The sequence below is a fragment of the Bacillus rossius genome, chromosome 1, assembly GCF_032445375.1.
Source record: "Bacillus rossius redtenbacheri isolate Brsri chromosome 1, Brsri_v3, whole genome shotgun sequence".
In the NCBI taxonomy this organism is placed as follows: domain Eukaryota; kingdom Metazoa; phylum Arthropoda; class Insecta; order Phasmatodea; family Bacillidae; genus Bacillus; species Bacillus rossius.
In genome coordinates, this window is record NC_086330.1 from 254207030 (window position 1) to 254221881 (window position 14852).

Here is a 14852-nt window from a genome sequence, read left to right on the forward strand (position 1 = left end):
GCTAAAAGGTTTGGTATCTCCAAATCAACATTATCGACAATTCTCACCCAGCGATCTAGTTTGGAAGACAATAAACATTTAATGTCACAAGATCGAAAACGTTTGCGTACCGCCCGCTACGATGCTCTTGAAAAGACGTTCGACTGGTTGATGCATTCACGGGCATCAAACATTCCCATTGGTGGGGACATTCTCCAACAAAAGGCACAGGAAGAGGCCTTAAAATTACAAATTACCGACTTTAAAGCTTCTGGTGGCTGGCTTCACCGATTCAAGGCACGTTGGAATTTAAGTATGCTTAAAGTGTGTGGAGAAGCTGCAGCAGTAAATGTTGAAGTTCAAGACAAGTGGAAGAAAGAACTTGAATTGCTGTTATCAGGATATGATGAAAAAGACATTTTAAATACTGACGAAGCAGGCATTTTTTACAATCTGCTTCCTGACAGAACACTGGAGGTGAAAGGTGAAACATGCCACGGAGGCAAAAAGAGCAAGAAACGCTTTACTGTGCTGCTGTGTGTTAACAGTAATGGTTCCGAAAAGCTGACACCACTTATTATTGGTAAATATGGAAAACCGAGATGCTTCAAAAACATTAAACATCTTCCTTGCAAGTATAAAAACAACAAAAATTCATGGATGACAGCATCCCTTTTTCAAGAATGGATACAAAGTTTTGATGCAAAGATGGGGGTACAGAACAGAAAAGTTCTGTTGTTTATTGACCACTGTCCTGCCCACAACGTTAACCTTTCACTTAGAAGTGTTGAAAGTGCTCTTTTTCCCACCCAACTGTACCAGTGCTTTGCAGCCCCTAGATCAAGGGATTATTGCACAAGTTAAAAGGGACTACAAGAAGCAACTTGTGCAATACCTTCTATGGAAGGTGGAGAGTGGGAAAGACTCCAGTGAATTGAAGTGGAACATTCTTCAGGCCATGCACAGGCTGTGTTTGGCCTGGGATAGTCGAGCCTTCCACAATTGCAAATTGTTATAGGAAGGCAGGATTTCCTATCAAGACTGAACATCCTCACGATGAAGAATCAGATGACTGTGATGAACCTAGTTGGGCTGAAGTTCAGAAAAGGTTTGATGTTCCTCAGTCTTCTTTCGGTGATTTTGTTGGCATAGATAATCACATAGCCACTTGCCCTGCAGTGTCAGAGGAGGTTGGCCAACCGGAAGAGGAGAGCTGCCCGCCAAATGAAGATGCTGATAACTGTGACAGTGAAACCGAAGTTAAACGTCCTCGGCGGGAAGAAGTCTGTAATGCACTAAATGTGTTGGAAAGACTCTTTATGACAACTGAAAAGCTTGTACATCACCTGCCCGTTTAAGAAACATTGAAACAGATGTGGCCAATGAACTTAACATTAAAAAACAGTCACGTATACAGGATTTTTTCTCAACAATTTAAAAATGTAAAAAATTTTTCCTAACTTTTAAATTTTATATTTTTGATTTATTACAGCATTTTTGCAAACAGCTTGTCTTGATTCCAAAGGTAGGCTTACTGTTTTGGCAAATAACTTACGTATTTCTGTATAGTACATATACATACTAGTATGTATGTATGTAGTATGTATCTTGATCCCAAAGTATAGCTGTTAAAGTAATTGATGCTTGTACCACTCATATTGGTATTAGATTTTCTACTTTGTTAATTTAACAAGATCGAGTTATGTTAGAATCCTCAAATCAGGCAATCATTGTGATTTCGGTATAAAGAACTTCATTATAACAAACTGCCATAATTTTGGTCCCTTCATGTTCTTTATAATGAAGCTCTACTGTATTAACTTATGTCAAAACAAGAAATAACACATTAAAAAATGTTCTGCAATTTTTATGTATTAAATAAAATACAACAGCAGATATTAAAAAGCCGTTTGGCTGTATTGTTGAAACAGTTTTCAACATGTTGCCTAATTTTTTTTTCTCAAGACATGAAATATTATGGTTTTAGCTATTTGTTATTAACTAAATTTTAATTAATTACATAATCAAGGAGAAAACATACAGATTTTGATCTTGAAAAAATACATTAAATACAAGAAAACATTTGAAAGATAAACTGCCAAACAGATTTTTGAAATCTATTCTAGTTTAGGCTTTAAAAATAATAACCGCAAAAAGTATAAACATATAACGGCCTTAAACGAAACACGAATATTGGGGAGTTTACGTACTTGAAAGCTACGAAGGATTATATTTGTTTATCAAACAGAGCATGCACACACTGTTTGTTTCTGTGCTTCGTTCACACACATGATGTGAGGGATATTGCATGCATGGAGCAAGCTTGCCAGGTGCGCGCACAGTTTTTGTGCTGCGATGCAACATGAAGCCCAGTTCTTGTAATAAATTAACGACAGTTCCGAATTCTTTGGCACATAAAAAAACATTTGATCAAATAAACGTGGAAGGGAAGACTTACCATAAAGTATTGTTGGCAAATAACTTCTCATGAAAGTATTATGATCAGACAGATACACGTATAATGAATAACCGACGGCGACACTTACACCACTGACCACTTTCACTGAACACTGTCCGGTCACTGACTATACAGTAGGTTACTGACGAGAAGGCAAGGCAGTCTGTTGGCGCGGCGTAATGTTTGGGTAGGGGGGGTTGTTTGTGGTCGCACTGCAACTCTCCTCACTCCACCCTTCACACCAGTAACGGGACATCCCAGCTTGTCGCCCGCCAACATTCCAAGCCACGCTTTTCCCTTGAGCTCAGGACAGCTGAAAAGTTGAAGGATGAAGGAAATATGACCAGAGTGAAGTTACTCTGTGTCAATGTGGCACACAGCTATGAATATTTCGGTTTCATGTAAGACATTGCGCGGGTCTTTATGTATTTGGCTACATCATCGATTTTGCTTCCCTGGGTGAAGGGGGGAGGGGGGGGCGATCGCCCCTATCGCCTCCCCTTGAATCGGCGCCTGCCGGGTTTCTGGTGGGTTGTGACACAATTTAAACTTAGCTTACGGTTGGAAGAAAACATTTGTGTTACTTGTTACATTTTTGTGCTGCCAAGCACAGCTGAGCGGTGACTAAAAAGAAAGGTTGCTGCCTTCACTCACACGAGTAACACAGTCACGTGGCCTAACCAACCAATCATAATATAATTTTTACAACATATGGCTTTCTCAGCCAATCTGAGTTTGATACAATGCAAGGAAATTTCCATGATTTTCTATAGCAAAGTGTTTTAGATCTGTGTATATCACTTTGATTGGCTGATGAAAATCTCTATCAAAATTATATTATTGATAAATAACAGCTGATTTTCCCATGAAAAATGCCAAATACAAAAATGCCAGATACAAAGCAATAGTGTCTAGTACTACTAATACAATGTATTAATTACTGAACTGAAGTTAATTTTCAATATAACTAGATTCCAAAAATTGTGTTCAATACAGATGGCAACCTAGTAAACAAACCAGAAATAATAAGTCTCACGAAGTACATCAAAAATTACACATTAAAGAAAATAAACGAATGCAACTCAAATGGAAAAACTTATATTCTAAGCATTCAGTACTAGAGAAAAATGTAAATAAATAATTATATTTATTCTAACAAAACTTGTTTAAAATGATGTATTTTACTTCAAGCATGACCGTAATGCCTAAGGCATATGCAGAAACATAGGATCTACAATGTTACATGGTCAATCATTAAAAAATATCTCTCACCAGTCATAATTTCTTATTCACATTATTTAGATCTACATATAAACTGAAAAATATTACCATTTTCAACATCAAACTACTTAGTAACCCTTGAAATACTGAAGATTATATTTTTGGTGTGGTACGGTACTGCCAAAAGTGTTTTTAGAAGACATTCTTGCTTGTGTATGTATTGAGGCTGATAGTACCGTGTTTTTATTGCATAATCGTCGCACTTACATATGTTATATTACGATGTTAGAATTTGGAAAAAATAATTCTTGCATAAAAATCGCATGATGTGTTGTTTGGTCCCGCTATTAGATTCCGAGCACTGTGTGTAGGTTGTAATCATGACCTTGCCAAAGATCACAGGACAAAGCACGTGCCTCAGCAATCGGTTTTAAAGTTGTTATAGGGCATTATGGCAGTTATAATGGAAAAATACAGTAAAACTCACATAATAATATTTCCTGTCCAATTTGATCCAATGTTTTGGTCCTGCCATTTTCTCAGTAAGATGTATGTTATTTTTTTCACTTGTAAGATCTTGCCAATAATCTTCTTTTTCCCATATAAAACACTGTATTTTAAAGTTGAAATCCATAATTTGTTGAGATATCAACCACTTACTTATTTAATTAATGGAAATACGAAGTCGTCCAATGTGTAATTTTCTTTTAAAGAAGTCAAAAGTTATAACTTTTATCTGTTCGTTGCTGCTGTGTAGCTCGTATAAAAATGTAGCCAGCGCTAGTGGACAACGGTCGTGTTTGGTTATGCTGTCGCACGTTGTTGAATATCGATATTGATAGCTGGCCGAATGCATGCTTCGCGCGCGCTCTGTCTCATGCCGTGTAAACTACATTTGATAACTTGCACTCTTTCTTGATTAGTGTGTACGATAGTTCCGGCTCATGTTTAGTCACAGATTCTGTTTTTTATTTTAAGTTGACGAAATATGGTTTTGTTGCATGATTAATTAATTGAAATTGTTTGTTGTGCTTTTGTATACTCTGTTTTTTAATTAAACATACTTTTCATGCAACATGTGTTGTTTTTATGAAAAATTAACACCAACAAAAATACTTTTCTCACATAAAAATTGCACCCTTACTTTGTAAACTTGTTTTTAACATGAAATTTGCGACGATTATGCGATAAAACACAGTAAGTGGTACACGGTTTTGCTGGTTGACATCACAAACCACTATCTTGAAGTCTGGTGTTTCAGAAATTTGAAGTAGTTATTACATTAGTAACTTACATATGACAGCAGAATTTAATGAGATCATTTTTTTTCTTTCAATTTTGCATATTCTCTATTACACAATAAGTAATGCAAAACCAAAACTTCATTATAACTATTATTATTATTATTATTATTATTATTATTATTATTATTAGAAATTTGTAATATAAGGTAATGTAATCATAACCTACATGTATGTATATCATAAATTTTGTAACCATGTTGACAAGCCCTATATTCAGAGAGCCACTGCTCATCAACTGAGTCTATTGGGTGCTAAGAAAATAAATAAATAAATAAATAAATAAATAAATAAATAAATAATCATTTGCTTTTTGTGTAAATTTTCATTGAGTCCTACACTAACCATTATTACTGTGATGGTGATTGTATGAAACTTGTTTGGTATCACACCCAGTTACAATCTAACAATAGGTACATAGGTAAGCAACGGTGTACCATGGATCCTTCAAGTACAGGATTACTGTAACTTGGGAAAATGCCCCATCAAAGTTTTATAATTAAATATTTAAAGTTTTATAATCAAATATTTACCATAGATCCAGATGTACAAATATATTAAAAAGTTATATAACTGAGAAAGTACAGAAAATGACATATGTTTTTGTGTGTGTTATAAAAGATTTGCAAAATTATTAAGTTTTATAATTGTTTGTACGACGATGATGACAAACGAAGGGGAAAAAAGTGACGTGTGCGGGAGAACCAATACACTGTTGCTACATCTCATGCAGAAAATATCAAGTTTTAACTCTTCCATGAATTCTGGGATTGGTGGGAGTCTACTGGTCTGATGTGTGTTATATGTTGCTTTCAGGTTTCAAGTATCATTTCCATCGGGACCGTTGTCAAGGAAATGAAAGACTGAAACATTGCATTCCTCGTTTTCATAGAAGAAAAATTTCACCTTTTTTGTGAGGTTTTGTCAAGGTTTTATTAGTACTAGCAAAATAAAATCATTTGCAGAATGCTACTGAAGTTCGAAGTTCGAGTATAGTCCAGTTACGTCAATTACGTTATTTAGTGCATTTTATACTGACGATTTTACTGCAACTGCATTTTGATATTTGTGTACTTATTTGAAATGAGGGAAATTGCTAACAAAAATGGCTGTTATGTACTTGAACAAAGGTAATAGTTCGATTTTGTAATCTTACATGAAATTTCTTATGTTATCTACGAGATACTCTCTCCTGTAAGGTCACTAATACTAAACAAAAATCACTGTGGTAACAAAACTTTTTTTATGTATTGTTTAACTAGTATTACATGTTTGTATTTTAATAGTAGATAATGGGTTGTATGCATATATGTTGATGCATGACTGGTTAACAACTAATTTTTCTTAGAAGTGTAATGAGCTTTCATTTAAAAGACATGATAATATGTTAAGTACGTAACTTGAAAATGTGTGTTAATATTCTTTGAAAACTGCTTACAAAATAATTTTCAGGGTTATTTTTCTTGTGTGAAGTTACCATTAAGTTTTATAAGCCATACATGTTTTCAAGTATGGCAGTTTTGTGGGCTGATTTTAGTCTGAGGAAATTGTAAATTGTAGTATATTTATTTGTTTGGGTGTTTTTTGAAGTTGGGAGACTTCGCTTACTTTTTTTTTTGTATAAAATAAACTGTTTGTTGACAGGAGTCAGTGTGCCGGCATTCATACAGAATTCATAATTAATGGCTAAAATATTTATTCTTCGTTGTGTTAAAATTTTGTAATTTTTCATTCATCTACTCTATGAAATGAATTTGCATAGTTAACACAAATGAATATTCTTGTTTTGGAATGTGACGGGACATTTACAGAGCAAGTTTCTGATGCGGAGACACAGTGCGAGAATAACAGTGACTGAGGTCATGTTGTTGTAAACATTTTCGCTCACCATTTCCTCTCTACTGTGTTTTATCAACACTGGTTTGTTTAAACATTGCATTGTTTTTTTCAATCCCACCCTGTTCTTAAATGATATTTATATTTTATAGTAATTGGTCAGAGGCTACTCTGCTCATTTGATTAGGTTATTTGAATTAGTTTGCATGCAAGGTTAATTTATTTTGAAAAACTTGTATAAACTGAATGTTAATCTAAATGTAGAGTTTTTATATATGTATTGTTGTGTCAAATATATTAAAACCAAAGACATTACAAAAGTGTTACTAAAGTAAATATGTTTTTGTAAAGGATACAGGTATGGTGTACATCCAAATTGTTAGTTATCACAATATACCCTTTATTCATTATTGAATTGTCGTTATGCTTTTAATGTGATAATTATTAATGTCTTTACATTGGTTTGATTTTCTTTATTGATGGTAAAATTAATATTAACACTTTGAAAATGCCTTGAAGACTTTAAATGTTATTAATTCACTTGGTATTTACATACAAATGGATAAAAAATGTTTTGATACGTGCTATTTGATCTTGTAGTATATTATAGTGTGCAGTATATAATATCTTAACTCATTGATGTGGCTTTTCGGTTTTTAAGTAAGATGGTTAACACTTTGATTTCTCTGAAACCATAATGTCATATGGCATTTTGATGGTGTGCTAAGAAGTTCCTGTTTTTGAACAGAATAAGCCACTTATTAGCAGAAACTATTTACTGTGTTTTGTTAGAAATGGTTGGCCTTCGAAGTAGCAGGAACACGAAATTCAGGAACATTGTGTAACCATGCGATACTGCTGCAATGGGGTACTTGGGCAAAATTTCAGAAATTTGTAGATCCGATCCACCAGTGGTAATGACTTTGGTACACACTTATGCTTGCATATTTCTGAAGACCGGGTTGAATTTTTGTTGACATTTATTCAAAATTATTTCATCTGAATTCAATTCATTTTGCTGTATTATATTATTTTATTTTCAAAAAAAAAAGTATATTTGTTCAAATTAAATGTCCTTGGTACAAAAATGCCTTAAATATTACTCTTGGACTATGATTTCTCAAGTCCCACTAGATTTTTCAAACAATAAGAATAAATTTTTAATTTATATTCGGGAAAACACAGAAAAAGATCACACAAAAAATAATTAAACTGCATGTAAGTGGAAAATTATTGTAATTTTAATGCTACTAGTTGATTATGATTTACTCTTAAGTGTAAATATTCAATGTTTATTTATGTGTTTGTGTTGTGTTGCACAGTCGCTACACCAGCTGAAGTCATGGCCGGGTGGGATTAGTGGATGTTTACAAGTCTGTGAAAACATCTAGTTGTAAGAGCTTCACAAAAGCACTTGTGTAAACTTGTAATTGCAAACAAATTTTATTAAGTTTATAAGTGTTTTACTTTCAGGATACTAAAAAACCAATGTTATTGACAATAGCATATAAACTTGTTGGTGACACTTGTGTACTATTAATTTTCATTTACATTTTAAGTTTACGAATAATTCTATATTTGAAAGATGTTATGATCTAGTTATTCCCCTACTGAGTTAAAATAAAATAAAATACACATGAAGAAGAATCATAAAACAAATTTATGCAGCAACCAAAATAATAATAACTGTTACCAATATATTAATTACATAAGGTTATCTAGCCAAAACTTGTTAGTTAAAGTATGGTTATGTTGCAAAATCTTGTTTTTTACAAGTATACCAACTACTTGTCACACACAACTTACTTGTGACAACTTTAGAATATTTATGTGAAATTCCGGATGTAACACTTTGTGATTACAATTGTTAATAACAAGACTGCTTCCTATGTGAAATGAACCCATACTTCTAGTGTATATTATCTATTATGTGAACTGGTGGTTATGGCATTGGGATAGAGGCAGTGCTATTTGCATATGATTTGGTGGATTGGGAGGTTGATACAAGTACAACTAGATAAGTGCTGATTGGAACAAGATATGTGGTGAATTGCGATAAAACCAAAATAATACCGCAAAGCTTGTAAATTCAACACATAAAACCGAAATGTAAGTTAATACTACCATTTATCACCAAAATGTAACTAAAAACATGAATTCAATCTGCAATTTGAGAAAACTTATACCACAAAAATGTTATCTTTTGCTATAGTAAATTCATTGAATTTAATTATTTAGTATGACTTTTGTACCAAAATTGTATAAACTAAATGCATAAACTAATTAATATGTTATTTGATCTTGCATCTCTTATTAGTTACATCTCTTACATTTTAATCACATTGGCTCATTTTTCAAACACTCAAAAATATGCTGATTTATTTTTCTCAGTTCTTTTCTAGACATGCTTATTATAAATAATTTTATTGTACAAGTGCAATATGTGTCAGTCAAAATGATGAATGAGATAAGTATTGAAAAGTATTTTAGTTTCATATTTATTAAATAATACACCTTTTTTATGAATAAACCCAATGTATAAAAATAAAACCATAAAATCTTGTCCCTAACTATGAATTTAAGCAGTTACAAGAATGATGTGGAGATGAAACAAGTGAATAGCTTTTAAAAAAAATAAGACTCTTAAGATAAAAGAATAGGCCTTAAAATACTTAAGATATTATAGCCAGTAGTTAAATTTGTGTTTGCCAACATTATTGAACTGTAGTAAATGTTTGCCTACTTGCTGTAATAATCAGCTTTCTGTTCCTCTGTACAAGTGCACATGCACACAATTGGGACTGGCAATTGAAGCAACAGGGAATCCTCGGGCAACTTGAACCAATAATGTACAGTCACTTGCCTATAATCACATCACCTCTGATGTTTTACAACTGTTTGGACTTGTGGAAATGGTGTTGGTGCTGTGTCCAGTAGAACAGTGCAGTCTCGTTTCATTTGTTGCAGTGACGAGTTGGAGAGCCGTTGTCGGGTAGCATCTTGTTTGGTAAACTGCTGTCAAGCTGTACTGCATCACACTCTTATCTTCTTCACTCTCTGTCTTCTTTGCCCAAAGAGAAATGTTTAAAACAAATGGATGAAGATAAGATGGTGATGTGATGATGTATGATGCTATACTACTCAAGTTTGGCTTAGATCATAGCAGCTTTATTCAATCATCATATGAGGAGTAGTGAGTGATAAGTGTTGCATTGTATTTGTGTAGAGCCATCGTAATGTTTTAACATTGCTTTGATGCAGGGATCATTCTCACAAACAGAGCAAATTCATTTTGAGTAGGCATGTAAATTTGGACATTATTTTAACACTGGTAGGATTTTGTATCTACTTATTTGCAATACAACTAAAAGTTGAATTACATATGGCTATTTATGACAGGAATTAAATTTTCAGCATTCTTAGATAGTATTTTTTAGCCTGCCTCCGTGGTCCAGTGCTTCAGATGTGAGAATCTTTGTTCTGTTGCATAGTGGTAATCTTCAGTAAAGTTTTCAAGTCTCCGCACACTTTAAATTGATTCCTCTCGATCCTCTACCCTGCTCTTTCTCACATTTTCATTTACTTCAATCCCACCACGAAGTAGGTTTATTATTCCTATTGTCAGGTACAATCATTATTAATGCATATTTGCTTAACACTTAATTTCAGTCAATCTATTTTATAGTTAGTTACTGTCCTTGTCCCCATGTGCCTTGGTGGATACACGGGCTGTACAATCGACGCATATAGGGAAGGGGATGCTAGTGGTTGCTGGCCCCGTCTTTTAGTCACTTGTCACATGTTGACACAGATGTAAGTTACAGCCCCGCAGTACGTCACCTTCATCACAGCCCAACTCGGAGATTGCTGAAACTCTTTACAATTGGGTGCCTACACTTTGGATACGCAGCCGGTGGTGGAAGGGAGGTAGCATCGTGACCCTGAAGAACCTTGCATAGCTTGCCCTCTCTGTAGGGGTCACTGTCCTTGAACATAATTTACTTATCTCTTAATTAAATCAATAGTAGTAAACATTTAAAACTTTTTTTTTTTTTAACTTTAAGGTTGCAGAAACTAACATGATTAGTTACAGTGAAACATCATCAATAAAAACCCTGTTCATACAAAACTCTCATTAATATAAAGTGTTTTCACAGTCCCTAGAAATTACTTAACAGTTATAGTGCTAAGTAATTTAATACAAGAGTATGGTTAGTACAAAATCCTATATAGTTAAAATAATACTGATGCCCTTTCTTTGGTTTAGTGTAGGTTGGAGAAAAAAGCAAAGAAATTACATATGCTTTCAGAATTATGGTAAGTCCTTTTGTTGGTAGTTTCTAAACCTTTGCTCTTAAAATTATGTTTTACAATCCCTAAAAAAAAGTACATTTGGTGCTATATAAAATTGTGTGCAAGTTTCAATGCAGCATAATTTTTTTTTTTAGGTGTGTTATGCATTTACTAAACAAGGAAAATATTTTAAACTTTTTTTAAGAAATTATATAAAAATTGTGATTAAATTTTGTAATAGTATGGTTAATACAAACCTTGTTTTTGCAAAGTGACAAAATTATGGTTCCTTCAAGTTTTTATTATTGAGGTTTGGCAGTATACATTTTTGTTAACATTTACAAATATACAATGCCGAAATGTGCAGCTACAAGTTCATAAACATAGAAAGTTGCATATCATCTGGTGACTACATCATAGCATCTCCCATTCTTCCAGCGTACTATCTTTTCCCAGAGGAATAGTTGCCATCTGCCATGTTGTATGCAAGGAAACTTAACACATTTAGTTGCAGGGTGTCTACCGACCGGGAAAAACGGGAAAAACGGGAAAAACGGGAATTGTACAGGAATTATACTGCCCGGGAAAAATACGGGGATTGTGCGGGAATTTATCCGGATGTCCGGGAACTTTTGACTTTTCCCCGCCCGTCAACAACATTTATATATTAATATTAAAAAGCGAAGATTTTACTGCAACACAATCGTGAATCGTGTGATTATTGCTTCTCTACAATATACTGGTGCTTTATTGCAGTGCTGAATGCAGACGATGGGATCAACCTACACAAGTTGCCGCGTAATCGTGATAACCACTTGCATAAGGCGCGTGGACTCGCCCAGTTTTTTTTTGTTACTGTGGTCGTTCGTTAATGGTCGTTCCCGCTCATGCTTAAATTTTAATCCAGTTTATTTCTGCGTGTTGTATAGTGTGGTTATTGTAAAGTTCGTCCGGTTGGTAAGTAATAATAATAAAATGCATCTTTGTGTGTGTGCAGAAGTTATTTGTGATAAATCTTTTTATTAAAAAATTGTTTTCGTTTCGTGAACATCGGAAGAAAGTAGACAACATACCTGTAAAATATATCGTATTTGCCGGTGTATAATGCAAGAATTTTATCCTGATTTCAGTGGTCACGAATCAAAAATCATATTATATGCCGTGTCGTATTATTTTTTGTATACAAGCGACCATTATCACGTGTGTATAAAAATTAAGCGCGTATGACAAAGTTAATTGCGCCGGCCAGCGACAGCTGCAAGCCAGTCTTGCTCTGTGTGAGTATACATCCACCCCTCGAAGTAACGCTGCTCGATTAGCGCCAATTAAACAGGGCTCTTTTTGAAGTAGCGTTCTTTTTCGTCCACAAAATTTTTTAATTTACACGCGCGCATAATGGCAACGGCACTCTTGTATCAAACACAATGCAACATAATAAATCTCAGCACTTTTATATTTTTAATAAAAAAACGAATTAAAAAAAACTTTTAAGTTTTCACTTTTCCGTAATAGTTATTCAATTTTTGATGCCTGTTTTCTTATGTCTAGTTAAAAGTTTTACAAGCAATAAAATTACGTTAATATATTCGTGGATCGTGTTTATACAGCCATGTTTATGCTACTACTTCCATCTGGCGAGAAAGGTCAGAAGCTTTCGAGGTCAGTTAATCTCATTCATGCCAGGTTGCGCTAGTTGAAGTGTACAGCACATTACGTTTCCAGAAAAAAAAAACTTTTTGACGTGACAACGTCTAATAAATCGATGAACGCCGGCTGCACGCACATTGTTCCGTTACGCTGTGTCCCGTTACGCTCATTGTACGCTTGCGCCGCATCTATCTCTCTTCCACTCGACTGTTTATAAAGTGAAGTGAAAAGTTATTATTCCTTTATTATTAAAATAAAAATTATTCAATTTTATTCATTAAAGTATGCAATCATTTCATCAATGTTTTGTTATGACGTCACGTTAAACTATCGTCCGTAAACCGACTTTACCGACAACCAATTTTTAAACAGGATAAATTTGGAGTATGGTACAGTATACATACATATTTCAAAGGCGGTAAAACCAATTATTTTGTTTAACATGCTCTCTTTTATGTTAAAAACGTATTTGATTAGCGCTGTTTTGATTAGTGCTCCATTTTTCTTTGGATGAATTACCGTGTTACTTCGAGGGGCGGGTGTACTGTACTCTGTTGGACAGGAACTTGGTTGGCAAAATTTGCATTTGGCAAGTGGCATATCGCGCGCAATGTCATGCGAGTCACATGCATCATTCTAAAACAGCGCTGCTGCCACGATTGTTTTGGGTGCGTGTAGTTTATTTATTTATTTTCATCCATTTGACCATACAGACATTTGTACAAATGGTATAGGACACGTCAACAAATATAAGTTAATACACAAACAGTATAAGTTAAATATACCAAAAATACAGACATGGGAAACAAAAATAACAACAAAACTAGTACAGGTAGCTATATATACAGCCTCTAAAGATAAAAGTCCAAAATTTGACAGTTGCCATGTGGCAAAGTTTGGCTGCAGTGCAAAGTAACCTAGAATGAGCTAAATTTTATCAACATAAAGTTCGGACTAACTTTTCTGTGACAAATTTTCTTGAAATCCAAGTTTTTGGTAAAAATAATTTTTGTGAACATATTTTTGTACAATTTTTTTTAACATTGCTATTATTCTAATTAGTGATAGTGTAAGCTGTAAATGTACATGAACTTTTTTATTAGTGTACGGGAATGTACGGGAATTGTACAGGAATTCTGTGACCAAACATGGGTAGACACCCTGAGTTAATTCAAACTATCCTTTGTAATTTTGTGTTCTTACTTCAACTAACCTATGCACATGACTTTTCTGCTGTGTCCTTGGGTTGTAAGTTTTCCACTATTTGCAGTCACCATGAGAGATATTCTCTGAATTGACAGAATACAAGCAAGCTGAAAATAAACGCAAGTGCAGGTGTGAATGCTAGCAGATTTAGTCTGGAGTGCTTCTGTTTCTTTCAGCTCACAGAAATTAAGATACTACATATATTGTGATTTGTATAATATTTAACTACTTTAGATGTTCTGAACTATAGTATATGCTAAAAAACTGTGTACTATGTAATTCCAGATGGTATAGTAGAATAACTAGCATTGTATTTGTATGATACTGAGCTTACCTAAGCATTTATACATTAGCATGTGGTATTTCTCTTGTGAAAACATTTGCCTATTATAATAAAGCAAGATGTGATGACTAAAACTTCCATACATGTTTACTGTGATACTTGCTATTGTAATTTTATGCTCAACCAATTACATTGGACCAATGAACACTACTTAGTCCATGTGACAATTGTATTGGTATAGTTACAGCATTCCATTTAAATACAGCATTATATTATAAATTCAATAAAAAATTAATTATACTGTTTTACAAATATTTGTTTGCTTATTTTTTGATTTTTTCAAACAATTATTTTTACTATGCTTTTAATAAATGCTATTTGTAAACTTACCAATTTGTATATTGTGTATATAATGTTTAATTTGTAATAAGTTCAGATTGTAACTACTGTTTTTGTTCTTGTAAGCCATATTTAATAATAAATACTAAGAATTAAGTTTTCATATTTCTTGCAAGGAGAATGTGGTTGCCACATGGCGAGGCATCTAAACCCTATAGGAATCAGTTTAACACATTTGCATTGTTAAAACTGTTAAAAGCTAATGTTAATATGACATGGTGCTTATTTG

General features: G+C 33.6%; 1 protein-coding gene across 1 annotated transcript in view; it reads left to right on the forward strand.

The window, feature by feature from the left end:
* The window catches only part of LOC134527483 (nascent polypeptide-associated complex subunit alpha, muscle-specific form), a 180388-nt gene extending 165669 nt beyond the window's left edge, over positions 1 to 14719 (forward strand). The window contains exon 5 of the mRNA XM_063360191.1: positions 5776 to 14719. The gene's annotated coding sequence lies outside the window, so the exon portion shown is untranslated. The remainder of the gene's footprint in view (positions 1 to 5775) is intronic.
* Positions 14720 to 14852: the final 133 nt, after the last annotated feature.